Here is a 27,371-nt window from a genome sequence, read left to right as displayed (position 1 = left end):
TTTGTAAGCTACTCCTGCATCACATATTTCTGAATGCATGTTAGTTCTAAGTTAGGCCTTTCTTTGCAAATGTTACCTGATTGGTGATACTTTTACTATTCTTTTCCTAGTGAAACTCAACAGCCAGCTTCTTTCTGTCATGTTACAACTTACAAAACAGTATTATTTTAGTGTGGATGCTTGTATAAGATTCAAATTCTGACAATTTATGAAAATAAAGCACATCTTGTTCCATATAACTCACTAATTACTGTTAAATGTTAGCCATTGGATAATTTATAGCAATATACTTCTCTTCATACACCTGCGTTTTTAATATCAGTGTGGTTAAACACAGGACACTTAGCTGAGCCAAAGATAAAGGCTACTTACTGACTGTATCCCACCCAAACAAGGGAAAGGCTCATAGAAATATGAAACTGGGAAAGATCTTTAGAGATAAGAAAGTAAGATTTGGAGAGAAGAAGGGATGTATCCAAGGGAAATACCTAAGGATGCAACATTGACTTAATGATAGAACTTGGCTGGCACACAGAAAATAGGGCTCAGAGCCCACAAGGAGTACAGAGCAAGGCAGAAAGCTTGGGGCCAAAGATGATGTAACATTAATGAACTGTGGCCATTTTTGGAGGGAAGAGGAATGTAGAACATGATTTATTTGGTTTTGAGCTATGTTGAATTTTGCATACCTGTGGCAGCCCCAGGTGAGCTGTTTCATTGGGAATTGGATATATGGATACAGAACTTAGCAGGAAATAGAAATCTCAGCAAAAGAATGCTCTTTAGAGATCTGGGAGTCTGCAGTAGTTGAAACCTTAGAGTAGAAGGGACTACCCAGAGGGACTATGTAGAGTGAAGAGAATAGCCAGGGAAGATGATTAAGGACAGGCCAGAGATGAGAAGGTGGACTCATGGAAGCCAAAGAGGAAACTGGATCTGAGGGCACACGCATTCCAATTGTAACAGACTCATTGGCTGATTGTAAGACGGTTCTGTGTCTTAGGTTTCCAACTGGCACGTGTTGCTTTCTCCCAGTGTGGTTTTCTGATCAGTTCTGAGTGGTACCATTAGTCTCACTATCCTGTATCACACCAAGGACATTTGATATATTATAATGATTATTTCCCCGAGAAGTGCTTTTGATTATTATTTCTGTTTGTTTGGTTCCTCTATCATGTGCAAAATCAGAACTAGACCTTATGGCCCTCAATATGGCTTCCAAACTTCAAGAAAATCTTGACTCTGGTATAATCAGAATTCAAACCAGCCTAATGCCAAGTCACTTGTTTAACACTTGAGAAGGCCTGGTTTTCCTGAGCATCATGGTGTCATCTCTGTTGCCTCTTTGTGATATAGGTTCTGGGGTTTGAAAAAATAGTCCTCTGGTTTTCCCCAGCCACTAGACAACCAGTTTCCTGGTTAATCAACTCTTTAAAATGAAGTGAACCAGGTCTCCACCTATTTCCCTATAGTGAGGACCTCCCTCACAATGTTCTCTCTCAATAGGGCCATTTTTTGGCTTAGGGAAAATGGAGAAATGCAGAGGTTGACAACTACAGCAATAAAGGCATGAAAGGCAGAAGTGAAGAACAAAGGCCTTGCTGAGAACGGCCTCATTACTGGCCAGGAGCTGATGCTACCATGGAAAGGCCTGCCCTGTCCTTGGCCACCCCCAACCTTTGTGAGAAAGTGGCTGTCTTCTCGGTTACTGAAACTTATCTATGAAGTGATGGTTTAAACCACTTCCAGACACCTCTCACTGGAGGATTATGTGCCCATACACCTCAAAGATAAGCTTTAAAGAATAATTCTATGTGAGATAGGTGGATAACTTAAGCTGTAAAGGATAGAACCTTCCCTGGGGCGCAACATTTTCAGTCAGTCATCATCCCCTGGGGAGGCTGACCATCCTTCAGATTGCATCTGGAAGGGGATAGCCTTGCAAGTAGTACAGAAGATTCCAGCCAGGAAGAGCAGAGTTGGCACTTAAAGGGAAACAAGATGGCATTTAACTGAGAGAAACCCAGAATTATGGAGACAGGCAGCCAACTAGTTGCCTGAAAGTGTCATTCACAATTCTTTGGGGCAAATGAAATAGCCTTTGAAAAGTTATTCAATGCTTATCTTGGGATTCTTAGAATTATGGATTTTGTGACCTCTCCCACTTCCTTGCTAATTATGTTTTTCTGCTTTGTTCAGAGCAATTTATTAAAGTTACCTTTGACATTCTCAGCTAGTCTATGGCTTGTGGGAGAACAGTTCAGCATTAAAGTTCCAGAAATTCAAAAGGGAGATAAAATCCCAGAGGGAGAGAAAGACCTTCTTACTCTCAAAAAGTTCTGTTGTTGTTTCTTTTTAAAAATATCCATTTAGACTCTCTTGCTCTTCTCAACCCTTGTAAGTCACGGTGGGAGTTTTGTTTAAGTTAAGGGGACATTTCCTTTACTTCCTCCTTGCCAGGATGGCAAAACTCACTCAGACCCTGTCAGGGCACATAGTCCAACCATCCAAACTTGCAGAGAAAGGTTATCCAGGACCTATGGAAAACCATGGGAGCCAACAGCTGGCAGACATGGCTCTGAGCAATTCAGATTTTGTTTCTGGACACAATACAGAAACTTTGTTTCTTGAGACTCTATCTCTTCTGATATAGACTGGTCAGATCGAGCACATAGGGAGGGCAGAGTCTATTTTTAATTCTGTCAAGCAATAGCCAAAATCTGGCGGTCAAGTGAGACAGCAACAATAATGAAAGTAGGTTCTGGATTAAGGGATGATTTCCTTCTTTTGTTTTTGTCTTCCTTTAGGTATTTCATGAATAGGATCTTGGTTTTTTTGTTGTTGTTCAGTCTGGCTTGGACCATAATCCTCCCATTTATGCCTCCCTGTGGCTGGGATGACAGAAGCACACTACTACATACCCAGATTTATTGGGTGAGATGGGGTCTCACTAAATTTTCTTCCTTGGCTGGCCTTAAACCATAATCCTCCTGATCTTCACCTCCCAAGTAGCTGGGATTACAGGTGTGAGCCATGGTAGCAGCCAGAAAATTCCTTCTTAACGATTTTATACAACCAACTTCAGAGATTAAAAAAATTACAGAGGGATGCATGTTGTTCAATGCCCTCCTCCACCTTTTTTGATACTTGAGGATATAGAGAAATTATAATTAAAGATGAATACAGGGGAAAAGCATTAGCTTTAGTGTGAAAATGGGAGGGGGGTGTTGTAACTAACAGAAACCCAGTTAATTGGAAGAAACACCAGGTCAGAGCTAGTAGCATGGGATGGCAAGAACACAGACTGGTGTCAAACTGTCCCAGAGTAGACCATAATAATATTTTTTTTGTAATTTATGTCCCAACCATTACTCCCAATTTGAGGTAGGTTTTCCTAGAGTGCACTAACAATATGATGTTGGGCAAAACAGGATCAACAGAAAGATTTTAAAGAGGAGAAAGACTCCTTTACAAAAGCCTGGGCAGCAAGGTTACAGAAATTGAGTGTTGGAGCTAGCTTTGAGTTTCCTAGCAACCAAGGCCATAAAGGAAGCATGCTGGGTAATAGCATTGTCAACTTATGAATAAAAATAAAAAGGATGAGCATACAGTTCTGTCAGGAGAGTCAAACATATTCTTAGCACCAAATCTAAGACTCATTTTATAGGAGATACAGAAGCATTCTCAACTGGACACATCATATATATATTTACCTATCTCTATCTCTACATTTATCTATATAGATCGGTATAAATATCTATCATCTATCTATCTATCTCACTATATCTATCAGGAGACTTTGGTTTTTGATATTGGGGTTTGAACTCAAGGACTACACCTAGAACCACTCCACCAGCTCTTCCTTTTTGTGATTTTTTTTTTCCATATAGAGTCTCATGAACTATTTGCCTGGGCTGGCTTCGAACCGCAATCCTCCTGATCTCTGCCTCCTGAGTAGCTAGGATTACAGGTGTGAGTCACCAGTGCCCAGCCAAGAGACGTTTTAGAAACTCAAGTTGATTGGGATAAAATTCCCATTCAGCAAAATTCACATTCATTTAGCTTTTGATAGCCACACAGGATAGCATTTCACAAGGTAAGCCAGTGGCAGCTAAGCTAAGACAGTGTGGTACAGGGACAGTTTATCTGTCATCGAACCTTATCCTGGGGAAGAGAGTGAAAAACTCTAGTCTCTCTGCAGAAGCATGAATTGGAACATAGGCCTTGACTAGTGACTGACCAAACCATGTGATCATTGGCCATCTTGTGTCCGTGGATTTGGGGACTTCTTTGGCAACCCCTTCCCTAGCATTGCTTATCTGCCTGGACCCTGCCCCCACATCAGTGACTGTATCTGTTGTGTCCATCCTTTTGGGACTAGGGAGACTCACCCAAAGCTTATGGAAAGGCATACTCCTGATTTCCTTTGGGTCTTTTCTCATTTTTTTGTTCAGGACTCCTGGGGCAAGGCACTGGCTTATTCCCCAGAACTGTAAATCCAACAATTTGACACACTTTGCAGACTCAGAGCCTATAGGTTACAAAGGAACAACGTAAGGCAATAGTTATCTTTCTCCAAAGGTGTATTTGGGTGTAATCAAAGAGGACACACAAGAGGGCACCAGAGCAAACAAAGAGGCTCCCTCTTCAGAACCTGAACAAATTAAAACCTACATTAATTAATTCTTTGGCCCTTTAATTGCTCCTGGATTAAATATACTGGGGTGATTTTTCATTCCAGTCTAGGTTGTCACAAACTCAATAATTCACTTAGGGAATTCTGGCATCATGTCTACACAGTGAAGAGGAGTAACTCATTAGCAAGTAAGAGGTATTAATTAGACTTTTGTAAATTTATACTTGTGAAAGATGGTACCTCCATCCAGATTTTTGGAAGGAGAAAGTTACTTGGCAAACGAGTCAGTGTAGTCGGTGTGACAAAGTCTTGAAACAGATCTTTAGCAAGCCTACCAGGGCCTATGTTATCCACAGTACATGCTGGTCCTCTCAAAGTTGTTACCTGGAAAGGCCATTTACAGACACCAACGGTACTTCTGGCATTTACAACATTTCCAGTGCTGTTCCCTGGTAACTGTCTTCACGGGCAGCTATGACACATGTGAGAACTACCATTCCTGCTGATGTAGTCATACTTCAACCATATGACACTTGGCTGATCCCCAAAATCCAACCCACCCTCAAAGGACAAAGACATCTCCCAACTGGGCAGAGTCAAGAGAATAGGCTATAGGAGACAAACATATACACTAAACCATGCAGCAACACGGACAGTTTGAACATGTTGAAGAAGTCAGCACCCCATTCCACCTATCACATCTTCTATGTTTGTTAAAAATAAATCCATTGCATTTTTTATTCACTAAATGCTTTAGCACCATTCTCTCTTTGACTAGCAATGAATCCTAATATCAGAATTCTTGGATAATGTTTAATGAGTTTTCTTAGCAGATGTAGATGAAAGAACCAGATACCAAACTGTGATCCCCCCCCCCCATTAAGCTCTTCATACCTAATGCTCTTTCACTGACTTCTGTAATAGAGAGTTCTGTTGACAGGTGAGGAAATGGTTTCATAGATTAGTGCCTTCGAAGATCTATTACATATAATGCTATTTAATAGCACATTAACTGTCGTAGCCCGTGTCGGACAACGAGGGAAATGCAGAAGTCTGAAAACCAGTTCAGAGTCTCTGGATGCTGAATGCAAATGTAAATCACTACCTTCACTAATTAAAACTTTGGCCCTTTGATTGCTCCTGGATTAAGTTCGCAGGGGTGATTTTTCATCCCTGCTTTGGTTGACACAAGCCCAATAATTCACTCTGGCTTCCTGACGTCACTTGCTTGGCTCTGCTTGTCTATGGAGTCAGAAGAAGTATCTCATTAGGGAGTGAGAGGTATTAATTAGACTCTTGCAAATAGCAACCATGTTCGATGTAGCTCCTGATTTCATTCTCTTGACAAGAGAAATGGCATATGAAGAATTGGAAATCTAAGGTTCTTGCTCTAAGCCATCACACCAGGCATCCCGTTGGTTCAAATGCATCAATTCATACAATGAACCATGGGATAAAATAATGTAATCTTGACACATAACCTCATAGAGTCATAATACATGGGAAGTAGCAGAGTATAACAGCATTAATTATTTTGTAATTAAAATGTGGTGGTGGTTTTTGGTTTTACATATAGAGGTATAAGCCTTATGGTACAAGTTCACAGCTCTGATCACTGTTGTTTCAACAACAAACTCACTACCTGTTATAGGCAAAATACTGGTGATACAGAGATCTATCTGTTATGTGCTCCCTACTCTCAAACAAATTGCTGAACTGAAATATTGTATTTAAATGAACCCTCTTTCTTGCTCCTTAAAGTTCAGTCATAGCATGTTCATGGGAAATAAAAGAATAATTAGTCTATATGAATCTGGGCTTTATGCATCTCTTGTAGGCACACACATGTCCTTAGTTGTGCCTACTGTTTTCAGGGCTTTTCCTTCTCTGCCCATCTTGGGCTACTTCATCCTGCTGCCTGGATGCCCTCTATCCACTTGTCCCCTGTGTTTCTCTGGACTATCTGGAAGAGAAGTTGAGGACATGTTCCCCTAAGGAACTCAGAATCAGAGGAAGGGTTCTGATGGACGCCTCAACTTATTGCTTTCTCCTGGGAAAAGGAATGGAAAAGTAAAAGGAGAGCCAGGGCTCATTTGGGTTGCCCAAGTTATGCTATATTCAAACAGTAGCCTCATTACCTTCTAGTGTTGCCTGGCTTAAGGAAGGCCCTTGCTGAATGAACAATTGTACCTAGAGGCAATAGGAACATTCTGGCCCCATGAAGGACACTCTTCCAGCTCTTGGGGGAGGAGAGAGTCAATGGAGTGTGATGACTGACAGATCAATACTTCTCTGAATGAATTTCATCGTAAGTGACACTCCTTTGGGATAAGGAATGGCTGACTAGAAATCATTCAAGGTTATCAGCTAAATGATAGTTTCTAGAGTATTCAGGTGAAACATTTGAAATTTAAATCAGTGGCATATAAGAAACCATGATGAAAGCTGCATTGTCTGTAACCTGCCCAAACAGAAGACGTAAGGCGGCATTTCTGATAATCCTCATACAAATCTTCAGTCTAGCAACCAGACTCTTTGGAAGATAACTCTGTTTTGATTTCAGATAAGCCTCCTAAAATACAAATTTAAGCTGGTTTTGATGTTTTTAACAGAACAGAAAGACCAGAGGATTGGGGGTGGAGGGAACTCTTCTCTTTGACTCCGCAAGAGCCCAAAGCAAGAGAGTGGCAGAAATCCATGAAAAACAGCAAGATCTCCAAAAGGAAGCATAAAGGAAATGTAAGGTCATAATAGTATGAAACTATTGATTCAAAATACAAGAAACTAATGGGAAAATTACAAAGTATAGTACTCATTAAAGTAATCTAGTTCAAAGAGTCAGTGATGGAAATCCGAAGCTGAAAGGACCTTGGTCCTTTTAGGGAGCTGAATAAATCTCAGCTAGGCACAGAATTCATTTTTTTCTCTTAGAACTAAGCTGCAGCTAATACAAGTGCTTAATAAACAAGCAGAAAACAGAAAATGGCCTGAAATGTATGGGCTTCAATGACAGTTCATCAATGTCTTTAAATAGCCCGAGAAATGAATTCACAGGTTCAGTGTCCTAAGGTACAAAATGTGTCCTTCCCCACCTTCTAGTGCTGATTCTCGGTCCTGCATTTATCTCCTGGGTATCTGTCCCAAGCCAGGACCAACCCTCCTTCATCCTTAGTGAAGAGGTACAGAGAGAAGCTTTAGCTGAGCATTTAAATTCCTGCTTGAACTCTGGGAGATGCCACCATGAATAGTTAAATAATTAACTAGAAATCGGCACAAATAACCTATCTAATAGCAAAGCGGTTGCTGTGGAACTATTAGAATTTACAACTTTTAAAAAGTTGTGCTGGCATATATTAATTACAGAGGGTTTCACTGCTACATTTCCATACATGCATATAATGTACATTGATCGAATTCACCGTTCATTGCTCTTTTTTTTTTATCCTCCCATCCCCATCCTTCCCTAGTCTCCCTGTTCATTCTACAGGTTTCTTTTTTAAAGTCAAATTGTTGAGTTAACTAGTCAGGCTTTAAGTACAGGTAATTGATTCCGAATGTGCCCTCAAACAGTCTGCAGATCCCAAATTGCTTGCTTCTGGCTCTTATGAAGCAGGTTGGTTACAAAGGGCAAATGATAAAATTTCTCCTTAATCTCATTGGGAATTACTGGGAAACTTCATTTGAGCAAATGCAAACATTTGACATACCTCTGTAGAACCTAATTTACAGTTAGACTGTACGCAGAAGATTGCACTTTTCTAACCTGCTCCAAAAGTACAGCCGTTAAAAGGGCAAGTCCTTGAATTGAGTTGACCCAGAGTCTCCACTGTCCGAATGCCCCTCTGGTTAAGAGCTGGACCCCACAGAAAGTTATTTAACTCTTTTAGATTGTGAAGCTGCTTCAAATGAAAGCAGGGTTGACACACATTTTTATATAAAGGGCCAGATAGGAAGTATTTTCGGATCTGGAGACTCTGCTGGTGTGGAACAGCACACACATGTAAATTAAGGTGAGAATGTGGGCCAACAAATCTTTATTTACAGACACTGAAATCTGCATTTCATATAATTTTCAAGGGTCACAAAATAGGGTTCCTAAGGTTTTTTTTTTACCCATCTGAAAATATAAAAGCTTTTCTCAGCTTACAGTCCATACCAAAAAAAGAAAAAAAAAAAGCAATGGGGCTGTTTGTGTAGGTCATGGCTAGAGTGCTTGCCTAGCATGTATAAGGTCCTGAGAGGGAGGGTGTGCAATGGACCGGAATTGGCCCAGGGCCATAATTTGCTGACCCCGAATGTAAAACCCTAAATTGGCAACTTCCCTAGGAGATGGAAAGAATCTTCAGTTTCCCAAGGTACTCACTTCCAAGCAGAAAGTAACTGAAGTTCTGGGAGATTTAGGGATTTTCTGTTCAAATATCAGCTATTTACCCTGGAGAATGTGAGTTTGGGAAAAAGAGACATAACTTTTGTTAGTTTCCCATACAGAGAAGTTTCTTCCTTAGTCTTTTCCTTTTTCCTTCCTTTCTCCTTCGCTGGTTCCCTTTCTCTTCTCTTCTTTTTCTCAGTAACCAGTTTCTTTCTGGTGTTTTTAGTATTCAGAAGAAGCATCTGGAAACCCATTATCAGCATTTATCCCTGACCTAGAGGCTTCTACTTGCTTGCCTCCTAGAACTGCTCACTGCACCTTAAGTCCATTCCAATTCTGGGCTCCTTTGATTTCACATGGAGAGTATTTTAAAGTTTTTATTCACAAATCTTTGGGAAATAGTAAGAAAAAACTGAGCTACACTTCCAGCACCGATGCATTTTTTTTTTTTTTTTGGTATTGACTGTAAACTAAGAGTAGTTTTTATATTTTCAAATGGGTGGAAAACTTAGGAACAGTATTTTGTGACACTTGAAAACTATGAAAATCTTCCTCGGTTCTCTTTTCAAAAAAGAAATTCATACTCTTCCTTGGGTACGGGATTCTCTTCTACAACAGTTGTTTAAAATGCCACCAGCACAACACTGGCAGTTACACTCAAGATGCCGACTGTAAAGTGTTATCTATGCAAGGGTGAGCTAGAGTTGGTGGTGTTACACTAAGTGTGTCAAGGATGCATACTTAGAAAGTGAATTTTTGTGAAAGAGCCAGTTTATGGCTGGCCTACTGAAATTCTTCCCAGGGGACAGGTGAAGGGCTGTCTAATAGGACGAAACCCCTGGGTGACAGACCTGACTCTAGCTCTGCTTCCGTTGATGACTAAAGGAAGTGACTGACTTCTATGAACTTTAATTTTGTGGAATGAAAGGTTGGGCAGAAATGACCCTTTCATGTTAGGATCGCTGAGTGTTTTGAGCTGGACATGACAACACAAGACAACCAAACCTGATCAGCATCTCTAGGCACCCTCCTAACCCAGGAAAAACGATTAGCAAGGAGAAATGATTGACAGGCTGCCCTGTCTCATATTCCTTAGGCATTCTGGGAACAAGGTAGGTTGTGGTTGCACTTTTCTTACACAGTTGCTACATGTGACATTATTGCCTGGTTGCTGTTACAGTCTTGCCAAAGTGAAATTTAGGTCTTACTTAGAATTTATGACTATTTATTAGATGTCCAGAAGAGGAAGCACAGTGTAGAACCAGACAAGAGAGTGTCAATAAGCCTTAAAGTGGTTCTAAGGAAATATGCATCTCTATGGGCTTGAATGCTTTTGGCCTAGAGGAAAACCCTTCAGGACAAAAGCTACTTCCAACAAATCATTCAAAAGGCAACCATCTCTGAGGAGTTTTCCTTTATTCTTCATCTTGAACACCAGGCAGCTTCTCCTTAGTTCTGTTCAAAGTAAACCTTTTCACCTTCACTGGACGAATCCTAATAACCTGCATATTTTTTAACAGTTTGACACTCCCAGGGTGTCTTGTCTTAGTCTGACAAGGTACAATACAAGTGATCCAGATGTGGGGGGGGGGTATTGTAGCTAGCTGGCAGGCATTCCTCTCTGACTTGTGCAAAGCTCAGAAGTACTGGCTAAAACCCATGGGGGCAAAAAACAATTGGAAAAACATCTGTTTTCAAGTTCATTGCTTGGAGTGGGAGACACAGGGGAAGCTGGTTGTTTATAGAACAATTTATGGTTACAATTTTAGTGGTTGATTACTTGATTTCTTCATTCAGTTCCTAATCACAGATCAAACACAGGTTCCAGTAATGAAGTAATTTTAGGCCTGATTACAAACAGCCTCCTACTGAGGGCCTCTGCACAGGAACAAGGAGCTTTCGTCTCCAACTTAGTGTAACAACCTGCAGAACAAGTGATGGGATTGCACTTTGTCTACACTATGCCCTCATTCTCACTAAGAGTTGTCTCCTCAGTGTGGTCAGTGTGGTAGGCCATGGGCAGAGAAGGGTATAACAGAAGCACTGTCCCCCTTGTCTGCTCCACAATTGAGCCAGTATTATCTTTGAAAAACCAGCTACTTTGTCCCTTCCCTGTGTGATCAAATTAGACCGTTCATTTTTGTTTACCAAATCAGGTCTACATCTCAATGTGGCTTCCAAAATCCTCCATGATAGAACCTAGCCTTACCCAGCTTCTAAGTGCCTTGCCAGCACCCTTTCCAGGTCCTCTGTGATTATCTTTGCCTCTGGCTTTACAAAGATGCTTTCTTTAGCTGGATTGCCCTTCCCAATCTTCTCCTCCCAGCAAACTCCTGCTCCTCTTTGAAAACCAGAGTTGCCTTTTCTGTTGCCAGTCTTCTGTACAGCCTCAGGCAACATCAGTCCCTTCCAATCTCCACTTTGTTCAGACCTGAATATATTGCATTAAAGCAGGAGACCTGTCCATACCTTTATCTGTATCTGTGAATTGTGGGCATTCTGCAGGTATGTGGACCATGTTTCATCTCTCCATTTCCCCACCCCCTTTACACCCAGCCCAAGCAGCACTCAGCAGATGTCTGTACAATGAGTCTGGATAGTACATAACAGTTAAGCATGTACACTGGATCACAGAAAAATCCTCCTTTGTAGAAGTCTGGATTGAATTCCTAACACTCCTGGAAGAGTCGCTGATTCTCGATCACACTTATGATATTGCTTTTACTGTTATTTAGGTAAATGTCTCCCATTAGATAAACATGGTAGACATCAGGGCAAGTGAAAAAGCCTATGGGGACTGACCCAGGTAATAGGCCACACATCACAATTGCTTTCAGGAAGAACCGGTTTAGAGCAATGCTGGAAATGGTTGCAGAGTCCTGACAAGACTTCCTGGCCAATGGCATAGAGGTCCATGCTGCAAAGGTGACCTTCACACAGTTCTCGGACAGCAGAGGAAAGCAGAAGTTATTGCTGGTGCAGTAGGCTCTAGAATAAAGAGATTCCAGGAAGGCCAACCTCTGTAGCTGGTGACTAGGAAAGGGCCTCAGAGGGCAGAGCCAGAAAGAGGGTCCAGAGTACAAGAAGAAATGCCATTCCTGTGTAGGGGGTTAAACTCAGGGGAAGAAAAGAAAAGGAGGTGAAGGTTAAGCCCAATTAAACACATATTCCAAGTGTTTTTTCACCAACTGTTAACTGTCTGAATTACCTATTATATATCTCTTCCTAAAGTCAGTAAGATTTTTGCTTGATTCCAAGAATAGCTTTGGAATTAAATTAAATAATTTAAATAACTCTTCCAGTGTCTATAAGGGGGATTTAAACATGGAAGTGAGCTAGTTTACATACCAGCAGAGATGAACTTTCTTATCTTGCTAAGAGACAGAGGATGGTCTCAGCCCTCCCATCCAACCTATGTGCACTGGAAATTCCTAAACCACACCTTTAACACTGTGTCACATTTAACACTGGTCTGCAATGAAGGCACAGATATTATTTTTCAAGCATATTCTCCAAAAAACACTGACACAGCAATCCCAAACATCCATACATTTAATATATTTTAATGTAACCAATTATTTAAAACTAAGACTCCTGCCTTCATTCTATGAACATTGATAGGGTGCCTCAGCATTTACAGGCATGGTGAAGGATGCCGGAGACATGAGGGTGAATGAGACATCAGCACTGAACCCAAACAGCACACAGTCCAGCAAGGGATACAGAATGTCAGAAAAACGACCTGGCTCCTCTTTTACAACTTGATTGCCACAGTCCTTTTAAAGGTCATCAGTGATCTCCTGCTGGCTTAGCCAGTGACTTCTTTTGAGGAATCAGGCTCCTTGCTAATCCTATTCCTGTGACATTTGAAGAAAAGACTGAATAAATATCCTGGCAAAGAGCTTTCCTGGCAAAGAGCTTTCCAGGCAGAGAGAGGAACAAGTACAAAGGGCCCGAGGTAGCAGCAAGCCTGGTTACTTAAGGGAAAGCCAGAAGAACCGTCCTGTGATTAGAGAGGCACAGGCATAGGGCAGAGTAGTAAAATAGGAGGTCAGAGAGGGAGCAGGACCAGACTGTGTAGGGTCTTGGAGCCTTGTACTCTGAGTAAGATGGGAAGCCGATGTAAGCTATGGAACAACAGCATGGCGAGATGTGAATTGATCCTTTTAAAGGATCATCATTACAGCGAGTGGATGGATAAAAGACTGTAGGAACCCAATGGATGGACCAGGGAAGCCACCCAGACTTACAGAGCCCTGTGTAAGAATGATGACAGAGGTAATGGTGGGAGGCATTCAGATTGCAAATATGTTATAAAGACAGAACCTGCTAATGGATTAAATGTTGCCTGGGAGACAAAAACAAGTGTGAGGGGATTAAGGATTTTTACCTGAGTGACTTGAAAGGGCAGAGTTGCCATGTACTGAGATGGGAAAGACTGAGAGGGCAACAACTACTGGGGAAAATCAGGAGTTTGTTTTGGGGCAGGTGAAGTTTGAGAAACCAGAGACTTGCCAATGGAGCTGAGGATGGGGATGTTGGTTAATAGGAGTCTGCAGTCCAGTGGGGAGATGTATATGAGAGCGAAGCCTCTCTTCTGCCTTTCAGAATCCTCCCCAAGCAAGCTCCACGTGACTCAGCCAACACTACCAGTCATTTGGAGGAAAAGCACATCTGGTGGCTGTGAGGTTAGGCATCTCCTCGTCGTCCTCCTCTTTCACTGAGAAAGTACATTTTTGACCTTGTCGCTTTTCATATGCTCTTCTAACATGTGCTATCATTGGAATGTGAAAATCTGGATAGATTCAAAATGACATCTCAGATGTCACGGAAGTTTCTTGAGACCAACATCCAATCACCTTCTTGTGGACGGGGTGGGGATCTATTATCAGCTCATGTGCTCTCAGGCTAAACTCACGGGCTGTTATTTTGGGAAGAGATGGTAAATTGTAAGCAATCAAAGCAAGAGATCACAATATTTCATTTCATGCAAAACCCAACTAAAGTGAAATAAAGGACATACTAAAACTTATCTGAAAAGGCTCACCTTTCTGCCTCTCTCAGTGTGTCTACTGAGTAAATTGTCAGTTTCTTCCTAAAGTCATTGTCTGGCTGGAAGCTTGGTAAGTACTAATTGTTCTCATCTGTTCCACGACTCTGCAAATGAGACTCCTCACACAAGTTTAAAAGTGCTAAACTGTGAAAGCCTGGGCAATACACTATGCTCAAAATGACCCACAGAACTTTACAGACAGATATCCAGATGGAAACCTGGGTGAGAATAAGCATGGGCTGTTACTGAGTTTGCTCTTCCTCAATGGAAAAGAGTAGGCAACTCTGCTTCTCCCTCCTGAGCGGGAGGTTCTATTGAGGGAGCCGGGGTGATGATCATGTGTACCAAGCCTAACATCTGAGTTCTTCCATCTGGGCATCAGAGGTCATTTCCAGATCCTCATACACCTATGCTTCTGAGCTGAAGAAGGAAGGTGACCCAAGCTAGTCAGTCAGAAGGACTTAGTGCTGGCTCTGAAGAAGCAGGATCAGTGTGTGGCAATGGAGTGCTGCCGTTTCCTTGGTCCACAAAAGTGATGTGATGAGCTGGGTGTGGTGGCTCACACCTATAGTCCCAGCTGCACAGAAGATAGAAATTGGGAGGATTACAATAGCCAAGTTATGGAAACAGCCAAGATGCCCCACCACTGACGAATGGATTAAGAAAATGTGGTATCTATACACAATGGAATTCTATGCAGCCACGAAGAAGAACGAAATGTTATCATTCGGTGGTAAATGGATGGAATTGGAGAACATCATTCTGAGTGAGGTTAGCCTGGCCCAAAAGACCAAAAATCGTATGTTCTCCCTCATATGTGGACATTAGATCAAGGGCAAACACAACAAGGGGATTGGACTATGAGCACATGATAAAGCAAGAGCACACAAGGGAGGGGTGAGGATAGGTAAGACACCTAAAAAACTAGCTAGCATTTGTTGCCCTTAATGCAGAGAAACTAAAGCAGATACCTTAAAAGCAACTGAGGCCAATAGGAAAAGGGGAACAGGTACTAGAAAAAAGGTTAGATCAAAAAGAATTAACCTAGAAGGTAACACCCACGCACAGGAAATCAATGTGAGTCAATGCCCTGTATAGCTATCCTTATCTCAACCAGCAAAACCCCTTGTTCCTTCCTATTATTGCTTATACTCTCTCTACAACAAAATTAGAAATAAGGGCAAAATAGTTTCTGCTGGGTATTGAGGGGGGAGGAGAGGGAGGGGGTGGAGTGGGTGGTAAGGGAGGGCGTAGGGGCAGGGGGGGAGAAATGACCCAAGCCTTGTATGCACATATGAATAATAAAAGAAAAATGAAAAACAAAAAAAAAAGAAATTGGGAGGATTGTGGTTCAAGGCTGGCCAAGACAAAAAGTAAGTGAGACCCTCCCCTCCCATCTCAACAAATAAGCTGGGCATCAGGGTACATGCCTTGTCATCCCAGCTATGCAGCAGGCATAAAAAGGAGGATCTCAGTCCCGATGGGCCCTGGCAAAAGCACGGTACCCTATTCAAAAAAATAAAGTAAAAAGGGCCAAGGCTGTGGCTCATGTGGTAGAGCGCCTGCCTAACAAGCACAAGGCTCTGAGTTCAAAGGCTAGTACCACCAAAAATAAAAACCCAAAACAAAAAAATTGCAAGAATGATTTTGATCTGCCTGGTGCTCTTCGATTTATGGTCCACTAGCCCAGCATGGTTTTGGTCTTGTCCTATTTTTATTAAACTAGCATGTGCATGTATATGGCCTGTCTGTCTTTCTGTCTGCAAGCTTGCCTATGTATATTTCTTACCTATCCACCTTTTCTTTTACATATCACCCTCAAGAAGTACTAGTACTTCTTTTATAGTGTCTTCTTCTAGCGTACCCACTCATTTTACAGATGGGTACGCTAAATTCAGAGACCAAGTATCTCTGAATTTAATGACAGAGTTGGAATATAATCCAGTTGGCTGATTTTAAGTTCTTGGTCTCTATCTCTGGCTCAGCCTCTCACTATTTTGTCTCTATCAGCATTTGTCTCTGTCTCTTACACACACACACACACACACAATTAATCTTAGTTTGGCCCGTATCCTAGTTTTCACCCTATTCTCACAAATGATCACTTCCTTATAACATACATACTTTGTATACTCTGATCATTTTACTGTACTGCCTCAGCTCCAAGCTTTGCTCATATTTTGGTAATATTAACTTGTGTTAAAAAGTCACATTAATGTTGCTTTCACCTGTGGAATTATTAGGAAATATCTTAGGGCTAGTTTCTTAATTTAATTTTTATGATACCTCTTCTATTCTTAAGTTGACCCTTACTTTAGAGTTTTTGAAATATTGCACATATTTCCCCATGGCAATCCAAGAATTCAACTTTAATTTGATCCATAACTTCCAATGGAACTTGTTGATAGTAAAAAAGAAAAAAGAAAATGAAAAGAATATTGCTTACTTTCTCTTCCCCAGTTTCAAAACCAATATGGCAATCATTGCATATTATATACAAAGTACCCTTCAACATGAAAAGTCACAAAAAGAGAGAATACTCTCTAGGAGAGTTTACTATTTCCATAGAATCTAACTTGCTCCTTTCTGTTTTCTCTGACTTCATATGAGAAGGGAAATGAGCCTATCAAGTGTGATGGACATTCTTTCCAGTTCATTCTGTTTTAGATTATAAACTCCCGGAAGACAGGGCCACCTTAATCCTCTGTTCAGTGCCTTTTTACTTAAAGTCTTAAGTGTAGCAGGCTATGAATCTGTGCTTTCAGCTCAGCTACAGTTGCTAGAAATGGAGCTAGTGTTGCAAAAAGAAAAAGGAGAGGAGGAGAAAAGAAAATGGAGGCTAGCTCCTCACAATATGTCAGATGAAAATTAACCTGACCTAGTGTGGTTCTACATTCAGGAAGAAATCATAGAACATCACCTATAAAATAAGCTACTTATTTGGAAGCTAGATATGACCATTCTACCTGCCTTTAAAACTTCGCAATTGTGCTGGTGGTTTGGCTCAAGTGGTAGAGTACTTGCTAGGCAATTTTCAGTTCCACAAAAAATTGGCAAATGCATTAATCGTGTGGATATGTGAATCACACATCACACCAAGGCTGCAAAGAGATTTATTTATGAGGTGAAGAAAATAAGCATCCTGTTCCATCAATAGCTACAGAAAATCATAGAACAGTTCTCTCAGCAGCTTCTGACTCAACAACCTCAAACTAGTGCAGACCCCTTGAGACACCAAGTGTGCACTTTTATATGTGTACGTGCCATAGTCCACCACACTACCGCTTAGTTTTAACTCTCCGTTCAACTACAGTTCCACAAAGGCAAAATCTTTCTCTGATTCACCCTAGACTCCCCAACACCTGGCACAGTGTTTAGTGGAGTGGCTGCTCAAGAATGTACCCATTGATCGGATAAATTCGTCTTAAATCAAGGAGATAAAATCGCACTAAAGATGTAATTAAATCACGAACATGGGCGTCTTCCCATTTTATAAAGCCATCTTTATTAGCTCTCTTTCACTGGAGACAGTTTCAGAACAAATGGAATCACTAAAGAGAAGTGATAGAGCCCAATTGAGTCAGCCCAGGAAGGAACACACAACAGGTTTTCAGTTTTCCTATACATTCCCCCTCATCTTAATATCCTTGTTTATAACATTCTTGCTTTTCCTCGACTCAAACTGATTGCACCTCATCAGAATGGTATATTAGCATTCTACAGATTTATTTGGTATAAAACAGCATAAATGAAATTTCACTTTATTTGAGCTCGTGAAATGAAAGGACTAAATTATAAGCTGTCATAATCAAATTTCATGTGTTACAGCTGTGCCACATAGTTTGGAATAGCTCTAAATGCTTATTTTATATACCAACATAATAAAGTACATTTGCCAGTAATGACAAGGGTTGACCAGAATCTGATAGAGGAAGGGGAGTAGGGATACTGTCACAACAGATTCCTACAGGGTTACCAAAAGACAACACCAGCCCTTTCACTGCATTTTAAAAACCCGGACGTGTTTATTATTGGTTAGCACAGCATGTATTTTTATAGACACCTAAACAGATTACAGTAAAAAAAGATAACCCTTATTTGGGGCCCAAACCTCTATCAATCAGTTTGATCTTCCACTGTATCAATGAGAGCCAGCTCTCTATTATTTTTATTTGTATATTAAATTGTACATAGTGAGGGTCTTTAATCATATTTCCATACATGTGTATACTGCACTTTGATCATATATCATTTTTGATGTTCTAAAAATCAAGTCCATCCACAAAGGATAAAGTTGGAGCTCACTGAGATTATTGCAAAGCCTATACATGCCCCATGAAGCACTGTGCTTATTTCTTTGATAACACTTATCACAACCTGAACATGTTTTATTGACTTGTTTACTTTGGATTATTTGTATCCATGACTAGAATGTAAGTTCCCTGAAAGAGGAATTTTACTTGTCTTATTAAATAGTCGTAACTCTAACACTAAGAATAGTGCTGGCTTTATGGTAGTGCTCAATAAATATATCTGTAATGACCAAATGAATTTATCAATGAGTAGTAAACCTTCAAAAATAGTACTGGGTAATCACCTAATTGTAGGTCCTCTCCTGGTTTCCCCAAATCTATTGAAGGCCATCATCTGTTTCCTCTCACTCTCAAAATGACTTAGTGTCAACCCACCTCTGATTGTAGTGAACAAAAGTACCCATTGCCCATACAGCAGACACATCCTGCAGGAGAAGAGGATGTGAGAGAGCCTTGCTTGAGGCTGTTGTAGGACAGATGAGAAACGGGATCACCCACAAGTCATGTGCTTCCAAGTTTGCACTCAGCCGAGAAATACAATGTTCATGTGCTTAAGGTAAACCATGGTCCACCTAGGCTGGATTTAAAATCCATCTCTGGAGTATTAATTTATTTACAAATATTTCACTAGCATTATAAAGAGGACACTGAAGGCTGCTCATATAGAAAGGAATAAATGAGGCTGACCGAACTCTCCTTGTGGATGGCTTCACCTAAGATGCCATGAGTACTATGTTTCAACCACATGGTTCTTCAACAATACAAGGCTGTGTGGTTTTCAGAGAATCCTAAGCGCTTACCTCCTAGCCTATTTCATTTTGTCATATACGATACCAATATTTGTAATTACAACTAATTAGTTTTTTGAGAGTTTATTTCACCCCTTAAGAATTTCAGAAAACCTGTCTGTTTCTTTTGTAACCAGAAACTAATTCTCATTAGTCAGAAAATGGGCTTAAGAAACTCTATTTTGCATTATGTGTCATGTATGACATTATCAAATCAATTCATATGAAAAGACAGGAAAAAGACTATATGCAGGCTCCTTGTACGGTCTCATGCGCGTTTACATTTTAATACAGAAACGATCAGTAAGGGCTAATTAAAGGCCAGTTTATGCCAGTTTAATATGATTGGCATTCCATGACTCTACATGGGTAGTCTTCTTTTAGGTTTTTCTGACAAATAAACAAGAGCTCCCAGAGAAGAGAAGATAACTTGTGCCCTGTGGGAAGCAAGCATCATGTCGGAAATTATAGAAGGCCTGAGAAGAAAGACCAATGTGCCACCAAATGTCATTTACAGAGAGTTTCTAGCGCACCCACCACCCAAATTAGGAAGGCTGAAAGACACACAAGGCCTTGAAGGAACCCCCTTATAATCTCAGTGTCTGGCCAATCATGCAAGGCTGAGCTGTCTAGAAGATCAGTGGCGCCCAACTAGACAGTCAGTCAATGAAAGTGAAGGGACAGGAAGCCCCATGGTGCCATAGTGACAGCCATTTTTTTCTGGGTGCAATTTTAAGATTATGGAGGAGGGCCATTTGCCAAGTAGGACATATTTCAACTCTGGAAGGGGAACAGAAAATATCTAGTAATTTCTAACTTGTGAAATAGTGTTCTCCATTTTATGTACACGTAAGATCTCCTATGATATAGTTGTGCTATCAATTTCCTGGCCAAGATAGCGAGACCAACTAATGCAAAACACTATAGACAAGAAAACATCTAGAACAGTGAAACAGACAACACAAAGGCTACAAATATCATGGAAAAAGATTCAAGTACTTAGGACCTAAAACAAAAGACATTTAAATCTGATGGAGAGTAAGTCATGGTGTCATTAAAAGTTAAGTACTGAGCTTGCTTTGCATGTGTGAAGCCCTTGGTTTGATCCTCAACATCAAAAAAGAATGACTATTAAAGAGATGACGTATACCTTTAACTGTGGATGCCTAGTCTATAGCTACAATCCTCTTTTTCTTCACTTATTTCAACTGAGTCTCGAATTTGAGGCTCTATTTCCAATCCAGCCCGTCTCTCTTGTAAGTGATTCTGTACTATCTAACAGAGTGTCCTTAAGTATTCATAAGGGATTTTTCCACTTTGGTTGATAAAGTTCTCTGAATATAATGAATTATAAGTGCTGGCAACAAACCTAGCACTAACAATTACATAGCAAAAGTGTAATCCCAGCACATGGGAGGCTGAGGCAAGAGGTTCACTTGAGCTCAGAAGATTGAGGCCAGCTTTGGCAACATAGCAAGATCAAGATCCTGTGTTTTATACATATATACATATATATATATATATATATATATATATATATATATATACACATATCCAAACAGCAAAAGCAAGTAAACAAGCAAGCAATATCGAAGTTAGTGCTAGTCAATTAATTACAAACCAAGGTACTAGACAGGACTCAGTTGACCCAGGTTCTTGTCCTGTGTCTAATTAGCTGTGTATGCATAGATAAGTCATTGCCTTGGTGTCTGTTTTCTTTTAGTCACACACACTCTCTGCACTGATTTCCTCGCTTTTATTCCCTGAGCCCCACTCTTTTTCTATGTTGATTCTGTGTGACTGTGAATCAGCATTGCATTTCCAAACTCTCGACCACCTTCTGCAGACTCCTGTTATTTTCTTGTTGTTTTTTTTGGCAGCACTGGGGTTTGAACCCAGGACTTTATGCCTGCTAAGCCAGTGCTCTGCCACTTGAGCTACTGGGCCAGCTGTAGACTCCTTTACCACAGAACCACGTTCAGCTTTTCTCTGGATTTTTAAAAGACTGCCTTTATTAAAATCTAGTCATAGAACTGATTTTCTGTGTGTTTAGAACATGGTCATATCTCTGAATAATGAGTGGTAAGTGAGAACATAGAACTTTTAAAGAAAGGAGATGCAATGATATTTTGAATACTGGCACCATTCCTTCTGTTCCACCTCTCTAACCCACCTTTCTGTTTCCCCACTTTTTCCCACAATGCCCAGTGGGACAGATGGGAGAAGGTATGTGGGAAGTCAGGGAAGACAAGCTTTCTAATTCTGACTTGAGTTCCTAACTGGGCTTCAACTCTGTGCTAAGGAAGTCAACACAGCAATGGCTAGAAGTATCCTGAGTGGCCTTCTAAGAGTTAACACGCTTTTCTGGGCACCTAAATCACTAGCATGTAACACCTGGACCATATAATTTTGAAAGCAACTTGAAATGCCTTCCTTCATTTTAGTGGTGTTTAGTTCTTCTTAAAGATTCCCCGTGGGCAAACTGGATGATAGTGAACTTTCAGATATTCTCATTTAAGAAGTGACAATCGTATTTGTGCAGCTGAATTGTTGCCCTAGCTGGCAGAGGTTAAAACAAGAAGCAATGTTTTAACTTCTTGTGACGCTTACAAGAATTGTAAAGCTGGCTTTTGCTAAGAAATGCATGTATGTTTAATCTAAGCAGTTCTGATACACTGGGAAATTGTTCCTCTATACACACTTTACAAAATTAAACAGAATGTTGGAAAGAGGTCTTGTCCCATGTCTCTGAAAACAACTACTTGTATCACTTTTCAGCTAGAAAGAACCTTAGGGGTTGTATACTATGAACATTGGTTTTATCGATGAAGAAATGGGACCATTTTTTCATGTGACCAGTGTGTCTGAGGTCACATTGCTCATTTGCAGCAGTTAAGACTGTGCCTCAGGTTTTCTGACTCCCAGTTCAGGGCTCTTCCCTCTACAAAAAAATAGGCAAAGCCAAATGCCTATTAACTTTTAATGCTTGTATTTTCTTTCAACAGGTAGTTTGCCTTGAGTAACATAAACACTGTGAGTGATCAGGCAAAGCATTCCTAAGAGATTTGCAGGCCCGCTTATATTCTCTAATAGGGAACGCAGAGAGCCTGTCAAATTCGAAAGCTGAAAAGGACACAAAAAAAAGTGTGGAACAAAAGTCTGACAAGGGAATATGCTGGGTTGTGCTTTAGGACTACTTAAGGGGAGATGGTCCTAATGACAGAGTGGCCACAAACAACAAAAGTAGAATTGGTATTGAATCTAGGAAAGCTGAGGTAGAGAGCCCAAAGTGAAATGACAGTCTGTGCAAAACCAGCAGAAGCAGAGCAGATTTACCTCCTTGATCATTCCCCACCCATCTGCTTATTCGCTATCCAATTTGTTTTTGTTTCCTTCCTGGCAGGTATCACTCTCCAGGATTATCTCGTTCAGCTGCCTGTATGCTTGTTTATCTTCAATTCCCTTCAACACCCCTTTCCACACTACACACATTCCTTAAGAAACATGAGAACGGGAACCATGGCTAGTGTATTTTTCCTTGTGTTTAGAACCTAGAGACTGCTGAATAAATACACATGGAACGAATCTGAGAAAGATAAAGAAGTTAGACTATTGTTGATGAAAATTGTGAGAAAAAAGACATACAAATTTCTAAATTCAAGGATATGTATTATTTTTACTCTTCCGATTTCCAGTGAGAATAAGACTGTCTTTAACTCATCATTGTCCCTAACTTGCTTAAGGCAAAGGAAATGAGCCAACGTTTGTGGCATAAGGGGTCTGAAGAGGGTAGTAGCATAGTGGATGGGGTGGAGGTATTGTCTACACAGCTACAGCAGGAGCTCTGGGGCATCCAGGAAGATGTCTAGGTTCCTAGTGCAATGAATGGTCCTTGGGGCCTGCAAGTGACCATAAAGGAGACTGAAATTGATAGCTAGGACAAGAAGACTTGGAATTAAGACTTATAAACAAATAGCCATGCTGGATTTCTAAAGGGAAGGATGGGGTGCAACCATGAAGGTAAGGAATTCACCCTGAGTAGGTAATTCCCATTCGGAAGCTAAGATGGCCTTCTAATATCCTATAAGGTAGGAAATCAACTAGAAGTGACCATACTTTTGTTAGGAAAATGGAGGGTAGGACAACCTTCTACAAAGGGGACATTGTTCTCTGCTAAAGATATTGGCCCTGCATCTATAATTTCCATAGGAATAGCTCAGTTACAACCAAGTCTCCTTAATGACAGTACACACATTAACCAAGATTTGTCTATCCCTTTGATCTAATTAAGTTTTAGGGTTAGACATCATCATTTTTACTCTGGCCTGAAACACTGATGAGCCAACTTGAAATGTAAAACCCCAAAGCAGTTCAATATTTACTAAATTTAAAGGAAGTAATCAATTTCCAATTTGAATTTATGCACATTTGTTTCCCACTTTAGCCTTGTCTTATTTCCCTCAAGTTCCTCTTTGGTTATTAAGATTGTCAGCAAAGTTATAGTCATTGAATGATTTGTCACAGCTGTGGATATTTCTAGACCAAATTAAACTCTCAATGTACCTGTATATAACTCAAGAAAAAATGTATTAGGAACTTACAGAGACCATGTATGTTCTGTATCCATAGCCTCATTCCTCCACAGACAGCCTTGCATATTCAGAAAATATTTTCAGAATGAATGCAAGAAAAACAAACTACCCTGGGAAAGAATTATTTGCACATACTCAAAATCTCAGGCATCCCTGATCCAGCATGTGAATATGTCTCCGTGTACACGCATGCCCTCGAAACTCCCATACGTTCATCCATCAGGGTGAACAAATCATCCTTCCCTTTGTCATGTGCATTTCTGTAACAAAACGCTGAAACAACAGCAACCATAAGTTTCCCAGGAAAGATGATTTTAATTACCATTCCCTCCAAACACGTCAATCTTCTAGCATCTAAAAATTGAATTTAATTTTTATTAGGGAAGCTGTTCCCACCTCCCTAAAAAATCACACGCCTTTTAAAGTTCCTATTGCCACTTAAAGTCTCAGTTCATAATAATGGAAATTCAGTTCACCTGACATGCTTTCCCTGAAAATTCCTGAACGACTTTGCTAACTTAGACCACTCTTCCTTCTGTCTGCTCAGCCTAATGTCCTGTATTTGGTCCTTGTTTTCAATTCTTAATACTTGTGAAGCTAGATTCCTCCATCTGCATTCCTGAGGGGATGACAAAAGCCAGACTACACTTTCAGCTGCCTGGGATATCCTGCCCTGGAGATTTTCAACAGGCAATTGGAAATTGGAGTTAGCCTGGAGCTCCGGAGTAAATTAAGGATTGGTGAGGTCAATTTGGGAATCATTAGCGAATCATTAGCGTAGAGGTTAAAGGTGAAGCTATGCAGGAGATGAAATTACCCAGGGAGACAACATGGCAAAAGAAAAGAAGCAGATCAATGACAGGACCTAGGGAATTGTTGCTCCATTTAAGGGGATGAGGAGGAGGGAGAAGCTCTGTGTGTGTATGTGTAAGAGATCCCAACAAAGGAAACCTAATAAGTGCTGAGAAGACACCAAGATAAAGGTTGAACAAGTTTAAGCCAGAGAAGATGTGCCAAAGTGTCAGAATCTCCAAAGAAGTCCAGAAGACTGAGGCCAAGAAGAAGCCGTAAGATTTTGAAAAATGATGGTCACATGTAACCTTTGGGAAATCAGTCTTCTCAATGTTATTCTTACGGACTCTGAATAACTACGTATACAAAGTGCACATGTAGGTACCCCAAACCATTACAAGATTAAACATGAGTGTGGAATGGGGCTGGTACTGGGTATGCCAGTGAAGGTAACAATCTGTGTTATTTACTATCCTTTTCCTATGGGTCAAGTAACGGTGCTAAGTACTTGATCTCATTTTAATCCTCACAACAACTCTATAAAATTGCTACATTTTACATGTGAGAAAATTACCTGAAGGTGACAAAGGTTAAATAAATTACCCAGGGTCACAGTGCTAGAAAGTGGTAGTGCCAGGATTGAACCTGAGGTCTGTTTGAGTCTGAAAGCCCCTGTGGTCAGTCACTGAAGCAATACTCCATTATGCTAACGTTAGTTAGGTAATCGTGTATGAGGAGGAGGGAGAGGGAGCTGATATTGGTTGAGTGTCTCCTGCTGCCAGCTTCTTAGCATGGAACATCTCCTTTCACACATATACTGTCAACATTCTGGCCATATTTTAGGTAAACTTTATGAGGATGTATTTAAAGAATTTTGATTCTGTTTTTTGGAAAAATTGTTAAGCTAGATGATTCCAAAGCAACGAGTTATAATTCAAATGTATTTACTATAATAGTTCCCAATGGTTTGAAAGTTAAAAAAATGTGGCATTATTGATTTGGTGGTTGTTACGGAGATTTTAATTACTGACAAACTCATCTGAAAAACGAGGGAATTTGGCAGAGTGGCCTGAAAGGCTCCTCTAGCCTTGTCTTTCTATGATTATTACATGCAGGCCCAATGCCAATAATTTTAAAGATCTGGAATAAGAAGTAGAATGTAAATACAGCAGCAGAACTGGCTGACATGTCAGCATCCCCTTTTTCATAAAATTCATACAGGCCTATCATTAAAACATTATAAAAATAAATCTTTGGCTGTTCATGGCATTGATTGCTAACCTAAACAGAAGCTTGGAAATTCCAACACAAAACGATACACTGAAAATCAAACCAAATCATTTGCTTACAACCAACTGCAGACCTTATAAGATACAGTTGGCTATCAGACAAAAATGAGAGAGAGAAAGAGAGAGCAACAAAAAACTCTGGCAATTAATGTTTTTTCTGTCTATAGAAAAACAAATGAGGTTCTGGTCTCAAGCAATTAGTATCACTGTTAATTGTGCATGTGTGTAGCAATAATACCAGGCATTTGGGATGGCTTCAACTGATTGTTCCCTTCTTCCTCTGGATTACAAAATCCATTCAGACAACTAAATAATAGCAAGTGCTTATGAAAATTGTTAATTATGAGGCAGAGATAATCATAACCTTGTACGTTTATAAAACTGCATATACAATGGGGATTACCAAATTATCATTGCTTTATTATTTTACTAGTGATTGAGAAATATGCTAGTCTTGCAAATAGTTTTATCCATTATCTAGTCCACCAGAATTCAAAAATGACCCAATCAATATTTACCAAACTTGTTTCTTTCCCATCTCACCATCTCACTCCTCTCTTCCTTTCTATTTAGTTAGACCAGGAATAAGTCGCTCTGATAATAACTTCTGGTCCAACTGATCAGCACCATAATGAAAATCAGGAGTATGTCGGGATTTGTTTTTTTATATAACAGAATTGTTATAGAGCGATGGTGCTATCATGTAGTAAAATATAAAGCGAAAAGAAAAGAAAATTCACAACACTTCCACTATAAGAACAATGAGGCAACAGTACCTATGCCATTGACCACTCTCTTAACAGTCACCTACTCTATTTTACAAATGGAGAAATTAAGACTTAGGATGACTATGGGACTTGATCAAGGTCATCCTACTAGATAGTAGCAGAGCCTGGTATTCTTGCTATCAAGATACATCTCATCTATGATCTTTAAATCTTTTTATATTTATTATAAAATTATGGGCGGCTGGAGTAGCTCACATGGTAGAGGCCCTGAGTTCAACCTCCAGTACCACAAAATAAATAAATATAAAATCATATCAACTGGTTAAAATCTAACTATAACATTGAACACAGAATTTACTATTCTCAGCTGTCAAGTAAATTTACCAAGGCCTTAATGGGAATATGGTAGCCCAGCTACTGAAAGCTAAATTGGGCATCCTAAAAATGGCCCATTTAGTGAATTTTAATGGGTGTCAGCCCTCATTTAGGAATACCAAAGCAACCACCTTTGATCTCCCTAACCTATTTGGCCAGGGAGCACAAGGTGGGGTACAGGTGAGCAGGAAAAGAAAACAGAGGCACTGGTAAATATTTCTGGAGCCAATAAGCCTACACAGGTCAAATACAACACTGCTGAGCATCGTGACCTTAGAAGACCATGTGGAAAGCCACTAAAGCCTGCCATTTCAAAATGGCTTCTAATTCTGTGCTGCCTCTTTAGGACTGGTGGCAATACGGCAATACAGCCCGTGCAATTGTGGCACTGTCCTGGAGTGTTCGTTCTCCCTCACAGGGTGCAATGTTCTTGTTT

At 40.3% G+C, this 27,371-nt stretch overlaps 1 protein-coding gene across 3 annotated transcripts in view; it reads right to left on the bottom strand.

Moving 5' to 3' along the window:
- The window catches only part of Hs6st2 (heparan sulfate 6-O-sulfotransferase 2), a 265,825-nt gene that overhangs the window by 49,917 nt on the left and 188,537 nt on the right, over positions 1 to 27,371 (bottom strand). The gene's annotated exons all lie outside the window — the stretch shown is intronic.

This window comes from Castor canadensis, chromosome X (assembly GCF_047511655.1).
Source record: "Castor canadensis chromosome X, mCasCan1.hap1v2, whole genome shotgun sequence".
Lineage (NCBI taxonomy): Eukaryota > Metazoa > Chordata > Mammalia > Rodentia > Castoridae > Castor > Castor canadensis.
The sequence above is the reverse complement of the archived record's forward strand: the minus strand, read 5'-3'. Positions and strand labels throughout refer to the sequence as shown.